Source organism: Neofelis nebulosa, chromosome 6 (genome assembly GCF_028018385.1).
Source record: "Neofelis nebulosa isolate mNeoNeb1 chromosome 6, mNeoNeb1.pri, whole genome shotgun sequence".
Classification (NCBI taxonomy): domain Eukaryota; kingdom Metazoa; phylum Chordata; class Mammalia; order Carnivora; family Felidae; genus Neofelis; species Neofelis nebulosa.
Window position 1 is genome coordinate 6474215 of NC_080787.1, and position 20786 is coordinate 6495000.

The 20786-nt window shown below is 49.1% G+C and overlaps 4 non-coding genes across 4 annotated transcripts; 2 read left to right on the forward strand and 2 right to left on the reverse strand.

Moving 5' to 3' along the window:
* Positions 1-4146: 4146 nt before the first annotated feature.
* TRNAR-UCU (transfer RNA arginine (anticodon UCU)) lies at positions 4147-4236 on the reverse strand. Its single transcript is given in 2 exon segments — positions 4147-4182; positions 4200-4236. It is a non-coding gene; the product is annotated as a tRNA-Arg (tRNA).
* Positions 4237-9915: 5679 nt separating this feature from the next.
* TRNAS-AGA (transfer RNA serine (anticodon AGA)) lies at positions 9916-9997 on the forward strand. Its single transcript has one exon. It is a non-coding gene; the product is annotated as a tRNA-Ser (tRNA).
* Positions 9998-15878: 5881 nt separating this feature from the next.
* Positions 15879-15950, forward strand: TRNAQ-CUG (transfer RNA glutamine (anticodon CUG)). The gene has a single exon. It is a non-coding gene; the product is annotated as a tRNA-Gln (tRNA).
* Positions 15951-19631: 3681 nt separating this feature from the next.
* Positions 19632-19713, reverse strand: TRNAS-UGA (transfer RNA serine (anticodon UGA)). Its single transcript has one exon. It is a non-coding gene; the product is annotated as a tRNA-Ser (tRNA).
* Positions 19714-20786: the final 1073 nt, after the last annotated feature.

Consider the following 20786-nt stretch of genomic DNA (forward strand, 5'->3'; position numbering starts at 1 on the left):
TTAACTCCATGTCAGAAATTAGTTGTTATACGATAAGGAAGGATCCCACTTACCTACCATCCGTCCTGCTTGTGCTGATTAACCCATATGTTAGCTGGAGCTGGAGTCTCACTACTATTCCAAAGAAAAATCGACTACACTCTTAAATGAGGATTCATACAAAAATGTTAAAGGTAAAGCCGAGGATGTTTCTGATGCTTATCTGACCTACCTAGTCTGTAATCCCCTCAAAACGATAAAGACACTGGGGTCAAGCCTCAAGACCCCTTTACACATTCAAAAATTAATTTTATTCCATTGTACCAAAAAAAGATATAAAAATGTTCATAAAAACAATGTATATAAAAGTATGTGTGTGTGTATTATGTGAAATGTGTATAAAAATGTATATAAAAGGAATTTTCATATGGGGAGCCTGGCTGGCTCAGTCAGAAGAGCATGTAAGTCTTGATCTTGGGGTCGTGAGTTCAAGCCCCATGTTGGGTGTAGAGATTATTTTAAAAATAAAATCTTAAAAAAAAAGCAAAAAAACAATTTTCATGTGGATCAAAGCTTTCTCTTGTCAAAAAGTCACAATTTTAGCAGAAGCACAAAATGTTGTTTGACTCTTATTTCCTACCTGGTAAAATCTGTATTACTTATTTAGTGATGTACACTCAATTACCCAGAATTGTTACTAAAGGGCTCTGTAGGATATTAATGCTTACTCAGATTCTCCACTGCCCATATCATCCCTTTTTTCCCAGGTAAGACAGAGAGAATAAATGAAACTGTCAAACATAAGGGTGCCAAACTTTCAGAAATTCTTACATTTCCTTAGCTTGAAGTATTATTTTTGGCCTTACTAACAGTGAGAAAAACTCCCCCTGGGAGCCCTCTGACTTTCTGTCTATGAATCAATGACTGAATATCAGGAGCCTGAGAACGCTTTCTCTAGTCCTGGCCTCTGCCTTACTACATCCGCACGTCGCAAGAGACCCACATAGAACCCAGTCTCACGTTCAACAGGTACCAGCGATATTTCTACAACATCCTCGGTGAGTTTAAAATCCCACTCTGAAATCAAGAAATGGTCAGACTGGAAAAAAAGAGAAGATCCAATCATTTGCTGTTTATGAAATAGGCATTTTACAAGAAAGACACCGAGAAGCTTGGAGAGCATGTCAATGACCTGTGAGGAAATGTATCCAGTGATTAGTAAATGTTCTCATTTTATTGTTTTTTGAACCCCCGACCTTGTAAGTTTACTGATAATGTATTTATTTATGTAGTAAGATAGGATCTACCTTGAATATTTCCTTCCCTCACACACAATTACACCGCTGCACCATCTGACCCAAGCCAGTTTCTAAGCCTGCTTCTTGACAGTTGGACCTTCATTTAATTATCTCGTTATAATTTTATATGAAATGTATTATTATATAGCCAAACACAAATATGATATACTGGAAGGGAAGTCAGGACCGTCAACAGTGACCGTATTTCTTTCACTTAGTACTATGTATTTGAAATGTAACTTACAGACCAGCACATCTGGACGGTATATGGCAGATGCCTTTCAAATGGATGCGAATGAGGATGTTTGCCTCAGGAACTAAAATGGCACCTTCTTAGAAGCATTTTTTAAAAAGGTAAAATATGGTAGATACACCCTATGAAATATTGCTCAGCATTTAAATGATGTATAAAGAAAGTAATGATTGTTATGGAAAAAAGTCAGGGGTGCCTGGGTAGCTCAGTTGGTTAAGTGTCTGACTGCAGCTCAGGTCATGATCTCACAGTTTGTGAGTTCAAGACCCGCATCGGGCTCTATGCTGACAGCTCAGAGCCTGGAGCCTGCTTCAGATTTTGTGTCTCCCTCTCTCTCTGCCCCTACCCCACTCACATTCTGTCTCCCTCCCAAAAATAAATAAACATTTTTTAAAAACCCCAAATTATAAAAAAAAGAAAAAGTCAGAAGTGGAATGATACGTATACCAAGTACGATTTTGTCATATGGAAAGGATATGCACAAAATATTACATATTCTGTAAGAAAACATGTAATGTTTTAATGTAATAGCAATGTAAACAGTTAATACATTAAAATGGTTTCCTATAGGGGCGCCTGGGTGGCGCAGTCGGTTAAGCGTCCGACTTCAGCCAGGTCACGATCTCGCGGTCCGTGAGTTCGAGCCCCGCGTCAGGCTATGGGCTGATGGCTCGGAGCCTGGAGCCTGTTTCCGATTCTGTGTCTCCCTCTGTCTCTGCCCCTCCCCCGTTCATGCTCTGTCTCTCTCTGTCCCAAAAATAAATAAAAAACGTTGAAAAAAAAAAATTTAAAATGGTTTCCTATGAAGAAAAATGATATAGGGAATAGAATATGCAGATAAAAAGAAATCAATCAATTGATTAAGAGGGTCCTTAAACAGCCCCATGCATAAATCAAATAATCTAAAAATCTAAGAAAAGTACTATGAAATGGTGAAAGTAATTGGTGATCTCTGTGGTGTGTTATTATTATTTTTTTTAATGAAAATTTTACTTCCACCCATGAAGGATTAACCACTAGGAGACTTGTCCTCTGGCTATACAAAAATTAGAAAACCAGGAAAAAATCTATTACATAACCATTAGAGAAAAGATGTCAGGAAGCAGGAAGTGTAGGACTGAGATCCTTGAGGGAAGGCAAAGAGAAAGGTGAGTCTGTGACTGTGCTGGTCAGGAGACTTTTACAGAAGAAAAAGACAGTGGTATTTAGCATACTAAGTATCAAGACTTAGTACAAAACTCATTTAATTAAGGGCATGCATTTTGATGCAGGGATTAACAGATAAGACATGCAATGGCATGGAGAATTCGGAAATCATCCATGTGTGGATTTAATATTAGACAAAAGTGGCATTGCAGCTATAGTAAGAACATGGTAATTTACTGAGAAATCTATGCAGGAATGAATAGGGGTCAGAGGCTGTGAAACTACCACCTCATTTCATTGCCTGGCCTGCTGGACATGCGATGTATATCATGGTATGAGGAGTGTGTAATCGGCAATATTCTGTAGGAGGTTAATTATTACCCTACCTGACGGCAGTGAAACGTGCATCATGGCCAAATTGTTGTGCAAGTTGAAGAGCAGAAAACCCACCATGTCACAAGAGGTGGTTCAAGAAAATGCTTTATTGGAAGATAAACGAGCCCATGCTCAACAAGCAAAGGTAGAGGTCAAACAGTTCTCCCTTTTCAGCACCCGGAAGCATGCCAGATGCAGGCTTTGCTGGGAATTCAGTGGGTCTGTGGTCCTGTTTCCCTAATGGCAAACACAAGACCCCCCCAGGGGCCTTCAGTAAGGGGAGGGCTGGCCGCACGATGCCTTGCAACCTGGACTTAAGATGTGAGGTGTTTAGGATACAATTGTACACCCCCTGCTATGGAATATTACATAGCTTATATAAAGAACACAACAACACTACATATGTGAGATGATATTACACACGAAAGACGGGCGCAGAGATCCATATGACTATATATAAATATATAAATCGTATATAATATAGATATATTGTATAATACATGTTTATATAACATACACATGCAGTATAACTTCTGGAAGGATACTCAAAAGTAAGCGCCAGTGGAGAGAATGAAAGAAGTAGTGTTCGAGGATGGAGAGCAGGTGTATTTTTCGGCTCTATCTCCATTTCCACAGTTAACGGAGGGGGGGGGGGATAATTGCTACTGATCTCACCCACCATTCATTTAAAAGCAAACTGAATTTTGGTTAAGTTTCCGGAGCTGGAACTTGGGTGCTTCCAAGAAGCGCTTTAGGGGCGCCGTGGGGGAAGGGGGAGTGCAGACCCGGGCTGCGCGTCAGCAGCTGCAAACCGCCCCCCTCCCCCAGACTTCAATGTTCTGGAAGGAGCAGCGAGGAACCCCCGCCCGCGACCCTCCAGCCAAGACCGGGAAAACAGCACGTTGGAAGCCGTTTCTCATGGCAGAGAAATAGCATTTATGCCAAGGTTGAACCTTCGCTACATGCGTTCATTCCCTTTCGCTCTGTTTGGTCACTGAGCCCCTGTAGACACGAGTGGGATTGCTCATGACGAAGCTGCGGGGACCCAACACCACAAAGTTGAAACCAAGTGGCCACTGAGTGGCAAAACACTTCCGACTCTGGCGGGACTCGAACCCGCAACCTTTGAATTCCTCCACCGCCCGCGCTAGAAGTCCAATGCGCTATCCATTGCGCCACAGAGCCTGCAGGGAGGCACGCCGGGCCCGAGCCCTAAGGTCGTCTACTGTGCATTTGGTCAGCAATACAGTATTTTTCTGGACATTTATTCCGTTCCAGTCACCGCGAAAAGTGCAAGAAACACAAAAACAAGACAGTGCGAGGGACACACAGTACCCGACGCGGGTGTTTCTGATCCTTCCAGCGACCATTCTCATCTGTCTCTACGAGATGAGAAACAGTTTGATCAAAGCTCAAAACCCCAGGCCATTTGCAACTCTGCGGACGGAACTGGACGGTATTATGCTAAGCGAAGTTAGTCAGAGAAGGACGTATGTCATGACTTCACTCATCTGAGGACTTGAAGACACAGAGCAGGTGAACACGAGGGAAGGGAAGCAAAAATAATATAAAAACAGGGAGGGGGGACAAAACATAAGAGACTCCTAAATATGGAGAACAGATGGTTACTGGAGGGATTGTGGGTGGGGGGTGGGCTAAATGGGTAAAGGGCATCAAGGAGGGCACTTGCTGGGATGAGCACTGGGTGTTACACATAGGGGATGAATCACTGGACTCTACCCCTGAAATCATTGTTGCACTATATGCTAACCGACTTCGATGTAAAGGAAAAAGTAAATAAATAAATAATCAAATAAATAAATACGTAAACACACAGATGTCACTTCAGCCGCATGATGCACGGATGTGCTCCCGGCCGCTGGCTCCGCGAATACAGAACTGGGGGGGGGCTCCCGGCACGTGGCCTGGGCAGCCGGGGCTAACCCGTCCCCACCCCCCTCTCTCCTCCTCGCCGCCCTCACCCCGTCCCCTCCGGCCCCGGTCGGGGAGGCGCTCCCTGGCACCTGTGCTGTTGACCAGGACGGTGGCTTCCGCGCGCGGCCTGGTCCCGGGACGAGCGGAGCAAAGCACCGCACCGCCACGCAGGCCCGCGGAGCTTTGAGCGCATCCAGGCAGTTTGGGAAATACTGCAGGTTCCCAACTCGGCAATTTTCTTTGCTGACTCTCTCCGGTGCGACCGGGCGGTCCAGCCGCCCCCGCTCTTCGGCGACCCTCGGTCCAGTGGGTTCGTCGAAGGGGCGGGTTACAGGTGCGGCCAGTCCGGGATCTGCGGGCGCGAACGCGCGCGCTGCGGTGATCTGCGCATCGGGAGGGGGCTGTCGGAAGAAGAGGGGACATCTCAGCTGTTCCCACTGGGCCACGACGTGATGCGCGGCGACCCGGACAGCGGGGGTCCAGCCCCGACCTGCAGGCGGAGCCCGCACACTTGGAGGTCAGGGGCCCCAGGGCCCTGCACGCGCGCGCACGCGGGGGCCGTCCGTCCCCAGCCCCACCCCCACGTCCGGGCCGCACCCGGAAAGCACAAAACGAGCTCCGAGGCTTGCAGGGCAAAACCCGAGCTCCCAACCCAGCGTCTGCGAAAGTGCAAAGCGGACAGGACGAGAGTGTTGGACGCGAGCGGGAGGCTAAGCCGGGTGGAACGTTCTCAGCGCCAGAGGAGATGGGTCGTCCTATTTCCTGAGGGTCATTCCTGCGTGTCCGCTTACAAGATGAAATTCTTTTCTGACCGTGGAGTATCCGAGATGGGCACGAAGCACAAGTCAGTTGGGAAGATGAGATCCGGGAATCCGGAGATCTAACTAAGCACGCCTTAGGCTACTTAATTAGATACTTAAACCCACACGCTGTGCTTCGCAGAGAATGTTAAAGTTTTCAAATGAAAGGAAGTCTTTCCGGGTGGACAGCGGTAAAAATATATTTGTCGTTAGTTTGTGTCTGCCATCAACAGAATGCTCAGTTGCAAGGGCTCCTTCGCAGAGAATAAGATGCGTAGACTGCAGAGCAGTTAAATATTCCCAGCTGCTCGTGTGGCACATATCTGCAGCAAGCCCCCAAATTAGTGGTCTGTGGAATGAAATAGTCTTCCGGACCTTATCTTAATCCCTCTTGCCTCAGCAGTCTTAACACCCCATCTAAGAACGCGTTTTCAAGTAAATAATTTGAGGCAGAGACGGTGCCTAAACATGATTTTCATTATACGTTACAAAGTCCTCTAGGCCACTTATCCATCGTGGGCTACGCGATGCACCCACGTTCTCCAAATACTTTGTGGGCCTTTCCCGTATATGTCACGTGAAATCCCAACAGCGAAGTGCGGGGAAAGACCCTGTGATGTTTGGCACAGCTGTGACAGCCTCCCCCTGTGTCTTCCGACCTGTGCTGTCCATCCTGGGCGAACTAGGGTCTCCTGGAAACCCATCTGTCTCAGACCACAGATTGTGAGTGAGAGCAGAGTTTGCTCCCGTCGGAGAATTCTCTCTCCTACGATTGCTGAGCCTGTGAATGGAGGGAGGCACTGGGCGGGGACCAGGACGAAACCCCCTGCCATCCCCGTTCACAGGGAAGGATATTCTTTTTTTTTTTTTTCCGGTGGCTCAGAAACTTGGTGTGCTGCTTCTAGACGGCTGTGATGACCGACTGAATGACAACGGGCATCTTTAAGAACCAAGTTTGTTTTTCCCAACAGCTTGGCATACACAGACTTTACAGCCACCCCTGCTCATGTCCCCGTTATCCACGATGGGTGATCCACCCTCCCGGACCTGAGCTCTGGAAAGGCTGATGCCGTTGGTCATCCTCATGGTCGTCCTCAGCCCTTTCCCGACAGCAGACGTTTGGGCTACCTTCCCTGAACCCCTGATCCCCACACCCTCAGTAAACATCTTGGGTGCTGGACCCGCGTCGCTCACCCCGGCTCACCCCACCACAGCCAGTCAGCAGAATTTCACGCCGTCTAGCCGCCCTCATAGCTAGTGGAATGTTAACTCCTAATGCGAGAGCGTGGTAGGCGGGCGGCTGGCCACCGGGCCAAGGTGTGCTGGCAGTGAGTGTGACAGAGGCCTGGTGTGGGGGGCATGGGCACACACTGAGTTTTGCAACCATTTCCTGGCTGAGGCAAGGCGTCTTCCTCACAGATTAAAGAATGCGCCCCTAGTAAATCCAGAACCAATCGAGGCTGGTGAGTCGGAGCTTGCCCATGGTGCATTCTCCCGCCGCTGACCTGCGAGGACACGTGGGGTCACTTCCAGATCTGGAGCTCGGCAGGCAGGGGGGCTGGAACCGGGGCGCCAATGCAGGGGGTGGGGGGGAGGAGCGGGCAGGGAGGGGACCCACGTGCGTGACCCTCACAGCTGACACCTAACTGGGGCTCCTTAGAGGGCACCACACTGGCTGCCCCGCCGCCGGCCAATGGGCCCAGGGACACTTGCGGGCGTCTGGCTGAGGCCGTGGGGAGCTGGGCAGCCCCCTCACAGCTGCAGGGGTGACCCCGGGACGGCCGCCACCGGCTCAGGAGCGTCCACGCCTCCGGCCTCCGGCGCAGGATGTGAGCGCGGGGCCAGGAGGCGCCTCGGCGTCGGGGAGGCCGCGGCCCAGACGCAGACGCGCAAATCCAGAGGACACGGGTGTCCAAGGAGCCTCACTGCGCGCCTTGCGGTGGCGCACGCAGCGGAAAGGCCAGGCGGAAGCTCGTGAGTCCTGGGCAGAATTGAGCCGTATTATAGACGGGGCTGTTCTGGCCTCGGGGGCGCATGTGGTTCCCTCGAGCAGGGTGTCCAGACGGCGTCCTTTCCAGGCCGGGTTCAGGCTCGCAATCCTGGGAACAGAAGGGCCCTTGCGGGGGCGCGAGCAAGTAACAGATGCGTCCGATTTTCAGATTCCAAGGCAAAGGTGTCCTCCAGCCCTTGTCCGGGACACTCGTGTGGCGATCGACGCCCAGGGCTCCTGCCTCTGCGCTGCCCTCGTGTTCTCACAAGGTCGTGTTCTCCCCGCGAGCGCAGCACCCGGGACACGCGTTTCGGCTGATTTAAGCTTGATAACGCTTGAATCGGTCATCCGTTTTGCAGGACACTGTCCCACGGAACGAGCCCCACCTGAAGAAGAACGTTTTGTGCGCAAAAGCAGAATATTGAATATCGAATTCTTTCACTTTAATAAACTTTTCCCCTTGTGTTACAGAGAAAGAAAGAAAGGAAAGGAAAATGAAAAGAAAAGAAGAAGAAGAAAGAAAGAAAAAAGGAAGGAAGGAAGGAAGGAAGGAAGGAAGGAAGAAAGAAAAGAAAAGAAAAGTGAAAAGAAAAGAAAAAGAAGAAAGAAAGAGAAAAGAAAGGAAGAAAGAAAGAAAGAAAGAAAGAAAGAAAGAAAGAAAGAAAGAAAGAAAGAAAGAAAGAAAGAAAGAAAGAAAGAAAGAAAGAAAGAAAGAAAAAGAAAAAGAAAGAAAGGGAAGGACTGGGGGTTGGGGGTGAGGGAAAGAAGTTATACCCAAGTCCTGCTGGTTTCTGGGAGGTAAGCTTGTGGGTTGTTTTCTCCACCTCCCTCACCCCGTGTGAGACAGCCATCACAGCTTTTCTTTTTTTCTTATTTATTTATTTATTTTTAATATGAAATTTATTGTCAAATTGGTTTCCATACATCACAGATTTTCCAATCAAGGAGGAGAAACATCTATTTTCCTGGGCACCGAAAGAGGAACTCTAAGTGTGGACTCGAGGACTTTGGTGTTGAATGTTTCCCAGCAGTTCCCAGTTCAATCATCTGTCTTTTCCAATGCCCGTCACTATTTCTGAGTTTGTTCTTGACTAATTGAATTCCTGGGGCCCTCTCTACCTCTCTGACCTGCTGATTTAATTAGACCTTAAGAATTATTTCGTGTGCATACTTTGGTGAAGGACTCTTTGGGGGTTATTATATTAATAACAAAAAAAATGAGACTTTAAAAAATGTTTTAGGAAAGCTCAAGACAACGGTCTGCCACCCCCCCCCAAATATTCTTATGGGGAGACGCAGAAAATAAAGATGGAAAATATGTCTCACAGTCTTTTAAAGCAAATAGCTGGGAATTTCCCCAAGATTGCCAGTGATGTGTGCTTACTTAACCATGACCATATGCCTTCTGGTTATTAGTGACAGCACAGTTTATCTTTTCTGGATATAAATAGAAGGAAAATATTTTATCTTTGATTAGATCTAGCCCTCTCCATTGCCAGTGGCATCTGAATTGAACTCTATTTAAATAACACGTTGTTACTTCTGATTAAATACAATGTATTAAATCCAAGCAGTTACCTCAGCTCTCTCAAGACGCATCAAATCCATCACCTGTCGCCTCTTACCCACTGGTCATAAAATGGGGACCGATTTACCTGGCACCCACACTCAACCATTTTGTTCTGAATCGTCCCTGTGGAGCATCTGGAAATCCTGCCGAAGGAAGCAGTGCGTTGCAAAAGTGAACAGGAGAGCAGGAAACTGTCGTGTTGGTTACATTTTGCACTGGCAAAAACCAAACCACACCAGCTAATCCATTTCTTCAGAAAGCAGCCAGGATCTCAGGGGAAATGAAACTCCTGGACCGTCTATACCTATAGGTTTCTTCTAATCCGCGTGGAAAGTGATAGCGCATTGGTATTTGCCAAGCACTTTCCCGAACGCCGCGAGATGAGTATGTTAGGTGTCAGCCTCGGAGCTTGGGGACCCCGAGTGAGGGGACCCAGGGCGGTTTTCAGCGTCGCGTCTCTCTCCCTGCACCTTGCCCAGCTTCCTAGACACGCTTTTGTCTACACAGGCATCCTACCTGTAAACCTACCACGTTTCCTCCTAGAATTTGAAGAAGCCTGGCTCGTGCCTGTAGTCGTGGCCGAGTGGTTAAGGCGATGGACTAGAAATCCATTGGGGTCTCCCCGCGCAGGTTCGAATCCTGCCGACTACGAGTGAGCTTTTTGCCCCGCGATTCGCGAATCGCGGAGAGGCCGCCCTCTCCGTTCTCCCCAGTCTGATCCCACCTGTAGGGGGTGCGCGTTCCTGGCGCGGACGCGTCTCGGGCCTGGCGAAAACCCACCGCCTCCGCCCTGCCCAAGTGCCGCCCAGAAAAAACCGGAGTCGGTACGCTCGTTGCCGCAGAAAGTTCGCGGGAACAGGCCTGTGCCTGGCGACGTGCAAAAGCTAAGAGTGCTTTCGAATTTTCTCTCCCCCGAACTCTGCTCCAGGTAAGCTATTTCCCAAAGAGACCATTGGGTGAAGGGTACTTAGTCTGCCACAAGAGGCTATTTTTATGATATTTTAAAAATTTATTGAAGGGTAAAATGGACTTTTTGAAAGCATATGCACACGTTTGTGTGATCAGCTACCGTAATCAGGATCCAGGAGGTTTTATCAATCCAGAAACTGCCTTGTGTTCCCCTTTCTAGACACCTCCCAGCCCCGCAGGCAACAGCCCATACCCACACACGTTTTCTGTCCCTGTAGTTTGGCCTTTCTGAGAATGTGATAGAAATTGAACACGATTTTTATACGGGTGGAAATGCAAAATGGCAGTTTCATATAAAATAAAACAGGAAAATGCTGTATGATTCGTCCACTGCACTCTCATTCCCGGAGAGATGGAAACTTGTGTTTGCACAAAAACCTATAGATGAAGGACCACAGGGGTCTTCTTTGCAACAGCCGAAAACTGAACACCACCAAAGTGTCCTTCGGCAGGTGCGTGACGACACAAAGTGTGTCGATCGGAACTCTAGGCAGGAAAGAGCGGAGGGCAGTAGTGATGAATCAACAGTTTGGAAGCGGTTCAGGGGGGCACTAGGCTCAGGGAAAGAAGTAATCCTGATGGGTCGCCCAGTGCATGAGTCCAACTATGTGACTCTACTGAATGACAAAATTGTAGAGCTTAGAACAGAGTAGCGGTTGCCAGAGGTTTCCGGATGGTGGGAACAAGGGTGTGAGCGTGATTGGAAGGGGCGGGTGGAGATGATCCCAGCGATGTTCTGTGGTGTATCTGTTGCAGGAATGCGCACAGTATGTAACGTTTTGAGATTGGCTGCTTTCACCAGAGACAGGATTGCATACAAACACTGAGCCAATATGAATCTCCTGCTTTTAATATGGTACTTTGGTTATGTCACAAGTAACCCATCAGGGAAATGGGTGAAGGAACCATGGGGTACATGGAACCCGTCTGTACTATATTTGCAACTTGCTATGTATCTGTAACCATTAAAAACAGAAGCTTTTTTAAGTTAAAAACATGAACAGGGACTGTATTTTATCAAACACTTTCTACACGTGTATTTTGACGACTGTATAATTATCCTTTTACTTATTAATATTATCAGTGCAAAAGATTTACTTTTGTAGACTGCGTTTTGAATGTTAAATCAGATTGCATTTCTGAAATAAGTCACAAAATCAATACAAAATCGAAGCTCTGTGAGGTAATACGTACACATCAACCCCGTACATATCAAATTATTCTACCTTGTGCCTTAAACTTACACAGCGTTAGATGTCAGTTAGATCTCGACGAGGCCGGAAAAAATTAAAGATAAAACGGCCATATGACCCAGCGATTGTACTTCTGTGTATTCACCCAAAAGAATCGAAAGCATAGTCTCGAACAGATATTTGTACACTCATTGTTCACAACGGTCAAAAGGTAGAAACAGCTGAAGTGTCCATCAGTGGGCGAGTGCTTAAACAAAATGGGGTCTATGCATGTGAGGGGGTATTATCCAGCCTGGGAAAGGAATGAAATTCTGATGCACTCGTCAACGCCAATGGAGCTTGGAGACACCGTGCTGAGCGAAATGTGCCACAAAAGGACAAAAACGGATTCCACTTCCATAAGATACCTCGAGTGAACGCATGTAGACAGAAAGTGATGCGGTGGTTTCCAGGGCCCGGGCGGGGGGGGGGGGGGATATAGGGAAGCACTGACTAGTGGGTACAGAATTTCAGCTTGAGAAAAGGTGAATAAAGTTCAGGAGAGACGTGGGAAGGGCTGCAGGACAAGGTGAACGTGCGTGATGCTGCTGAACTGTGCACTGAAAATATGGTAAAACGGTCAGTTTTTATGTTGTGTGTATTTTCTCACAAGAAAAATATCAAAAGAAAAAAAAAAGAAAAAGAAAAAAAGATTACCACTTTTGTTGGCTTTGTTGAGAGTCCCCATTTTGTACTTACTTTCTGTTGCATTGTCTGCTCTTTGCTTCATTATTTCCTTCCCTGAAGCTTCTTTGGAAAGAAATTAGTGGCTGATTCCCAGTTTCATGCGCTGAATGCTTAGATCGTTACCTTCAAGTGTTTATTTTATTTATATATATGTACACAAGGGGGTCCCTTTATATACACTTCTGGCCGCACAGCATGTGTTCAGATATGCACTGTTTTTATCATTTATTTCAAAATAGTTCCTAATTTCATCTGGGATCTATCCTTTGAACCACAGGTTATTTAGAAGCACATTTACTATTTTGTAAACAAATATAATATTTCATTTTCAGGTTTTGATTTCTGCCCTAATTTTCTTGCCATGAGATAATAGCATGTATCCAGCCCTTGCTTTGTGGCCTGGTAAAATGTCAAATTTGAGATCATTTCATCTGTGTCTGAAAAAGTTTGAGTCCTGGAGTTGATGTGTGCCCCGGTCTCTCTCTATTGTATGTTATATGAATAACAGTATTATGAATTATGGTTATTTTTTTCCGTTTACGTTTTCTGTTAGCTTTTCAGAGAGGTGTATTGTGTGAAAATACCCCACTATGATTGTGGTTGTATCGGTGTCTCTTTTTACTTCCATCACTACCTGGAATTTTTTCTCCATTTCTCAATCTCCCAGAAGCAAGACCTCTGGATAAAGCATGGCTAATGAAATAGCTATGACTTGGAAATACAAGGCATTACCTCCAAGTGCAACAAGGAAAGCCTAGGGGGGGGGAAATGTGTTCCTACAAGCTTCAGCATATGCATTGAGACTTAGGAGACACTTTTACATGTTTCCTTTGCCAAAAGAAATGAGGAAAATGTAATTCGGATATAACTGTTCTCATGCGAAACTCAAGGTAAAGGTTGAACAGAAGCTGCAGGAGAGATTCTGATCTTCCTCTGCTTAGAAAGGAACCTGGTCCTATCCCCAGGGCCTGACCCAGATTTGTGTAACTCTGGTCTCCTAAATCAGCTTGGTCAGGAAGCCACATCCCATAACCACCCTGAGACGAGGGAGACGATCAGAACCAGTTGGATAAGCTTCTTAGCTTCAGGCCTGGGGGCACCTTGGGCTCCTAATTTGCAGTTTCCAGGTTAATGAATCATGCAGCCTGAACTTGCAGAGGCTGTTTCTCTAGGAGCTTTATGTTTGATTTTACTGGAGTGATTTCATTTCTTAAGAGTTACCGGTGGGCTCTATGAGATGCAGGAAAAACCTAGACGCGGGGGATTCTTAGTTTGGGGCACAGACGCGGGTAATTCTGTGAACTCGCTGGGTGGTCTGTGGTCTGCACTCGCGGGGTGCTGGTGTCCAGGTTCCGCTGTGTGTGACGGGCTGACGCTTCCATTCCTTATGCCGTGGGGTGCTTTGCTTCACCCACAAAGGTTCTGGAAGTCTCCCTGGTAATTTCGCAGTCCATTACAAAGAGACAGAAGAAATTGCCAGCTTCGTTTTCTTGTTTTCAGGCATGCACGAAATGCCTCTCGATGGCCACGAGGCCCAGCGCCTTCTCTCTGACCAGTATAAGCATCTCCCCTGAGCGGGCTCAGCACCTCTTTCCCTCATGACAGTGGGAGCTCCTGGGCTCGCTGGCTTTGCCCTTGTTGGGTTTTCCTGTTCACACCCCAGTGAGTGTACATGCCTCTGAAAGTGAACAGCACGGAGGCTCGTTTGAGCCAAAATTCTAAGTCCGTTGTGGGACTTACTCTTTATTTTCCCTTTTCTGTTTTACCGTCTTGTGGCTGCCAAAGACCAACCGTTCTGCTTTTATAATCGGGACCCATGCGCTGAACTCTTATTGTGCACTTTCTCTATGGACGGTCAGTCTGCACAGTAGGTTATCAATTCTTGTGCAAACCAGTATTTTCCATTTTTGTTTGTATTTGAGCTTCCCGTCTTGTCCGAGCCATTACACTGCCAGCTACAAGAGCTTCTCCACTTGATCCCCTGTTATGGAACATCCTTCCCAGCAGAGAGCCCCTGTCTCATTCACCTCTACACCTCCAGCGCCTGACCTTCCAGAGTTCAATAAAACTGTTGAATGGTCTTGGGAAAAGGTGCTGATGACTTTTTTCTACAATAAGAACTTTAAAAAACGTATCTTTCTGTTTCAATCCTTTGATTTGGTCCTGTTCTAATTTCTTCACTCCTGCTTTTCGGATATATACATATATAGGCCCCGGACCAAGAAGTGACTCTCCAGGGGACGTGGGCTAACCCCCAAGCCTGAGAGGGAGGAGAGGTTTCGCTCTGCATTTTGCAAGCTTAGCTCTGCATTTCCTTTAAGATTATTTTCTGTGGCGATGTTTCTGCACCTGCTCCTGTGAGCTGCAGGGTGACACCTTCCTCCCGCGCCGGAGGTGGCCGCAGACCACCGTGTGGGTGAGCTTAGAATTTTGGACTTAGAATTTTGGCTCACCGTGTGGGTGAGCAGGACCCAGATTCCGGAACCGGGTCCTAGTTCTCTAAGGGCTTTGCGCGGAACTGGTGTTTGCACGGAGTTGGCGTTTTGCAAGCTCCTTGAGTTTGGTTGGTCTTGCATCACAGACCATTGGAAGGAGAGGCGGGCCGCCCTTCCGACCTCGCTCGCCCCTGCTAGCAGGGGAGGCGCGTGCCGCCGCCTCCTCCGCGTGGCGAGTGCCGGGGGCGGGGGGTGTCCGGGGTGCGCGACACGGAGACCCGGGTGCTGGCCTCGGACACAGTCCTGAGCGCGGACAGGTTTCACCCGGATAGTCACCGCGCCGCCGGGCCCAGGCCGCTTCTCTCCGATGAGAAGTCGTTCTGCGGCCTCGGACGCGCGGGGCAGGCGGCCGGCACCCCCCGGGGTCCCGCGCCCTCCCCCCAGGGTCCCGCACCCCCGGGTCCCGCCCGCACAAATTCCGCGCCCAGAAACCTGTTCTTTAGCCGAAGGGGAGCGCGGGGCCCGAGAGCGGGTCTGTGCGGAGCAGCGGGAAAGAACATCGTGGATAGAGTTCGGCAGCCTTCGCCGGCACGCTCCTCTCGGGTCAGGCGGCGGGTGTAGACGGTGACTTGGCGGGTGTAGACGGTGACTTGCCGCGTGGCCCACCGCGCTGCTTGCCGACGGCTGCAGGTGGCCGAGGTGCGCTCAAGCCCACCTGCTCCATTTTCTCGCCAACACGCTCCTCCCGCGGGTTTTCTCCCGTGAACGTGCCAGAAACGGACACCTGGGTTTGTCTTCCCGGAGGCAGGAGACGCGATGATCAACAATCTGCGAGGAGAAAACACCGCGGGGCCGGGAGGCGAGACGCCAAGCCTGTGCCCCGTGTGTCCCTTAGTCCGCTTCTCGGGGACCGTCGCCGCGTACAGTGACTGTGACGTCCGCCCAGCCCCGCTGCGGATCGGGTGCTCCCTCTTCCTCCCGAAGCCGGCAGGGTGAGGACCTCTGGGGGCTGGGATGGCGAGGGGCACTCTATGGCCGTCTAGGTGGCGGAACATAAAATAAGACAAAAATGAAATCTCCTGGGGTTTGTTTTTAAGAGTGTCATGCGCGAGGGTGGACGAAGAATCGTGACTCGTAAACTCGACTAAACGCTCAGTGGAGTCACTCGAACTCTTCATAGACGATTACGGGGACTCGTGGCCCGCGTGGGGTTCCATGGTGTAATGGTTAGCACTCTGGACTCTGAATCCAGCGATCCGAGTTCAAGTCTCGGTGGAACCTGCTGAGTCTTTCGGTCTCGGTTTGTTTTTTTTCCTGGAAAGTGCTGTTCACCTCAATGACCCCGACCAGTTTTGTCCTGGGTACCCCCTGTGAGTCGCTGCAAGTCCGCACACGCCTGCATCCGGGCCAGGACGAAGGAACAGAATTTCATTCTGGCTTAATGGGGTTTCTTTTTAAGGAGGGAAAGAACCATGAGAGGGAAACACAGGAGGGAAACCGCAAAGCCCCTGTACTCCGCCCTGACCGGGAAACAACTCTAAATAAAAAGCAAGAATCGACTCACATAACATTTATTTTCTGTGTACATTAAAAAGAATGTTTGCACCTGTGAAATATTTCAAACAGGGGAAATAAATAATTGTAATGGTCCTCCTCCCCTCTCCCTGTGGCCACTGAACCCAGTTTGTGTATACAACACACACACACACACACACACACACACACACGCAGAAACCAAAGGTGGAAAATCTGAAATTAGGGGACTCTAAGTAAGGCGTGCTTAAGACTCATTATCACATCGTAAAGATATCTACAGATTCAACATATTTTGAGGTAAAACTTGAGGGGAAATCCATAGTAATAATCTCACTGGGCTTTCATCGGGCCATGGTGCCGCCCCCCAGAACGCCAGACTTCCCTCTTTCTCATCCAGGACGGCTAACTCCTGCTCTACAGCTATTTCTTTACTAATTACATTATTTGTACAAGTTTCCCTTTTTCATTTGCTCTTGTACTGTTGTGTATAGGCCTTCTTCTTTTTTTTTTTTTAACTTCTGGTTGGGCATCTGTGTTACATGCAGTGAGGTTGTTTTCATCCTGGATTGGAAATCTGCAGACGTTCCGCTACGGGCTGGAAGATCCCACGCCAGCAAATAGTCTCATCACGACACCAGGCGGGTAGGAGATTGTTAGGCAATGTTCTCCCCCTCACAACCAACACCTATCACTGACTCCAAATGTGCTCGCCCTGCAAATTCTGTCCCTGTAGCCGGGTCTCGTTCACGGCCTGCTTCTTCTCCCGTTGTCGCTTTGTGCAAACTGTTTATCCAAACGTTCATATCCAGATTCCCCTTCATAATAAATGAGTTCTGTGAAGTCTCTGCCACCACGAGTAAACACACACCCTCATTCAAAATTAGAGATCTTTGGTTTTCTTTCTCACGGTGTGTCACTGACTGTGGGATACGCACAATCTTGAGTGTTTTGCTAGGTCTGTGCTGGGGAAACACCAATTATGGCTTTACTGCAGCCCCTCACCCTTCAGAGTATGTGGGATCTACTCTTCATACACTCCGTCACCCATGGATACGGACTGCTCTTAGTGTGGTCAACACTGAAGTTTGCTTTATTCTTTCTTACCTTCCTAGGCACACAAATTTTCTTGTTCAGACAAAAATGCAAGAAGTGTCTCTACCCTGCAAAAGTAAAACTCTAAGTCTTTCCTGTAAATATTTTGCCATCAGAAAATGGTCCACATGAATCAAAATCAGAAAACTTAAAGAGGATACGATCAACAGATATTTCCTCTACACCAAAAACTGACAGCCGTGGTTGATTCAAACCTGTAGCCATACGGATTCGCCTGATTGTTATAGAAGAGGGGAGGAAAGATTGTGGAAACTCTTTTCCTTTCTGTTGTTTCTTATTAAGTGTGAGAAGACTCGGCCTAATTGAAGAAGAAGGGAGGCGTGCATAAAGTAGATGAATATATGCCCAGAGAAAGTAGAAATTCAGTTTACCACAGTTGATATCAACCAGTCATTATATATGTATATATATTTAAATATATATATTTTTTATTTTTGAGAGAGTTTAACACTGGGGGGGGGGTGCAGAAGGAGAGGGAGAGAGAATCTCAAGCCGGCCTCCTGTCCATCTCAGAGCCTGTTCCAAGGCTCCATGCGCCTTGGGCTTGGTGGAGGGTAGGGGGACAATCACACAGTTATGAGATCAGGACCAGCGTCAAATCAAGAGCTAGTTGTTCAACCAACTGAGCCACCCAGGTGCCCCCATCAGTCATTATATACTGAGATTCATCCGTATAGCTATGTGTGGATCTATGCCTGTTAAATGCCGCCTAATCCTTTTGGTGGCAATACACTTTCTTAAATGACACAAAATACGTCTCAGCTGATGTAAAATCCTGGACTTACATTATGCTTCCCTGAGGATCTTGTCGGCGTTCCCCCCACTGTCTCACACTGTTGGGTGTCATTCTGGGGAAGGCTGCTTCCAGGATGATTCTTGCCCTTAGCAATAAGGTGATCTTTTTAGTGACTCCCTAAATAATCATTTATCTTCAAAGCCATATAACTTTCAGTCACCTTCCCCCCCCCCCACGGCTCCATCCCCCACCGGGTCTTCTCACCCACAAGTTCACTCCCATCTTTCTTCCGGACCTGAACTCATAAGCCTCTTAATCACTGTTTGTTTCTCCTAATCATTTGTGAAACCCGCAGTAACAGTTTCATCCCCTGAACGTGCTAGGGGAGAAGGGAGTGGGGACAGAAGAATCTGCTTTGGGGTCTCTCTCTGCAGCAGCATGGAAGCATTAATTCTAAGGAATATGTCGATCGGGGCTTTGCAGAGTTTAAAAGTCTCCCTCCCTCCAATATATGTGCCTTAATTCCAATTCCTCCCCATCTCTGGGGCCAAAATAGCTCTCTCGCCTTTCTCTCAAACCAGTCTTCGACTCTACATCCAAATCCTGTTGGTTGGAAAAGTCTGTCCTGGCATCAGGCTCTGGGGTTCAGGAGCGGAAAAGGTCTGCTGCGTGGGAAACTCTTCGCGCGCTGTGAAGAAATGCCCCGCTCAGATATAGGCGAACCCCCCCCCCCCACGTACTGAGGGGGGATGCTTCCGGCATCAGGGAAAACACGAGCACTGAACACTCAACGGGCAGCAATATCCATCCCAGGCCAAATCCAGGATCTTAGGTCACACCACTCTTGTGGTCTTATCGCGGGAGAGGACGAGTCCAGAACAGTGAGCCGACTCAGCGGTGGAGGCAGACGCGGGTCTGAACCCCCGGCAGGGGCAGGGGCGGACGGACAGCTGCTGGGGGGTTGGGTGCGGGGCTCGCCCTCTGGCTTCCCAGTCCTGAGACCAGGATACAAACCTATTATGTCTGGTGGGATCTCTGAGGACCTGGTGTAAAGATCGACAAATAAGACGCGTCAAGTCCTTGGACCGCCGGGGTGCAGTAGGGGCCTGAAAAAGAGGACCTACTGTGATTTGGGGGCGCCAACACATCTGCCCCTGAAGCTGCGAGCAACCTGAGCGTTTTAGGAGTGTCTCCTAAGGACCTTGTGAGCGCCCCGGCCCATCAACCCACCCGGAAGTCCGCGTCCATACCGCCTCACTGTGCGGCCCTGAGCAGTTTCTTCGTCGATTAAGTGGAAATAAAAATCTGATGGGGCTCCCGCTTAACTCCTGTCTTCTTGGCACAAAGTGATCGGTAGCGACCTACCAGAGTCACTACTTTTCAGGGATCCTAACTTCCCACAGTGGGGGCTGGAGTCTGACGAAGTCGGGTGCATCATGCCAACTTGGCGAGTGGAGCCGAGCAGGGCGCCGCCCGCACTTGAGGAAGCAGCCCCCGCGGGTGGGGAGCGGGGTGCGTTACCCTCATCTGCGGGTGTGGGTACGCGGGAGAATAATCCAGACTGTTCCTGGTAAAACCGTAGTCGGCAGGATTCGAACCTGCGCGGGGAGACCCCAATGGATTTCAAGTCCATCGCCTTAACCACTCGGCCACGACTACCTGCTCGCCTGGGGTGAACCGAGAGTGGATGCGTGCCGCGCCCCAAGGAGTGGGGCCGGGCGACAGCCGGGAAGATCCGCGGGCCTCGCCCTCCGGAACAAAGGAGCCCGTCCACCGTGCAGGGCAAACCGAGAACCCGCGGCCTCGTGGCGGGTCAGAGAAAGGCTCCGGCACAAACCACTCGAATGTCCGAGGCCCGCAGCACCGGAGCCGTCCCCCAGCGGCCGCCCTCCGCGGACACCGCGGTCACAGCGGTCACAGGGTGCTTGGGAGCCCAGGAGGGAGCCCAGGAGGGAATCCAGGAGGGAACCCAGGACAGAGCCCAGGAGGGAATCCAGGAGGGAGTCCAGGAAGGAGCCCAGGAGAGAACCCAGGATGGAGCCCAAGAGGGAATCCAGGAGGGAGCCCAGGAAGGAATCCAGGAGGGAACCCAGGAGGGAATCCAGGAGGGAACCCAGGACGGAGCCCAGGAGGCAATCCAGGAGGGAGCCCAGGAAGGAATCCAGGAGGGAACCCAGGATGGAGCCCAGGAGGGGGCACAGGACAGAGCCCAGGAGGGAGCCCAGGAGGGAATCCAGGAGGGACACAGGACTGAGCCCAGGAGGGAGCCCAGGAGGGAATCCAGGAGGGACACAGGACTGAGCCCAGGAGGGAGCCCAGGAGGGAATCCAGGAGGGACACAGGACTGAGCCCAGGAGGGAGTCCAGGAGGGAATCCAGGAGGGACACAGGACGGAGCCCAGGAGGGAGCCCAGGAGGGAGGACCTGATGCCCACTGAGCTTTGAGGAGCGCCGTCCTAGGGGAAATGAACTTAACAAAGAGCGTGTACTGCACACAGACCTTTTCATTTCCCGTTGTGACAGGTTTAAAAAGGTATTAAAAATGGATGAAATGTTTAAATATTTTTGCTTCATCTGCCTAACAGATCAATAAAGGCCGCTAAACAGAAATTTGGAAGGTTTCTGTAATCGTCCTGGGAAAACGTTTATGATATAACACGTATTCACTGACAAGAGCAATGTGCAATTAACATGACCTCAGTGAGGCAACCTTTTCGCCTGTGAAACACTGAG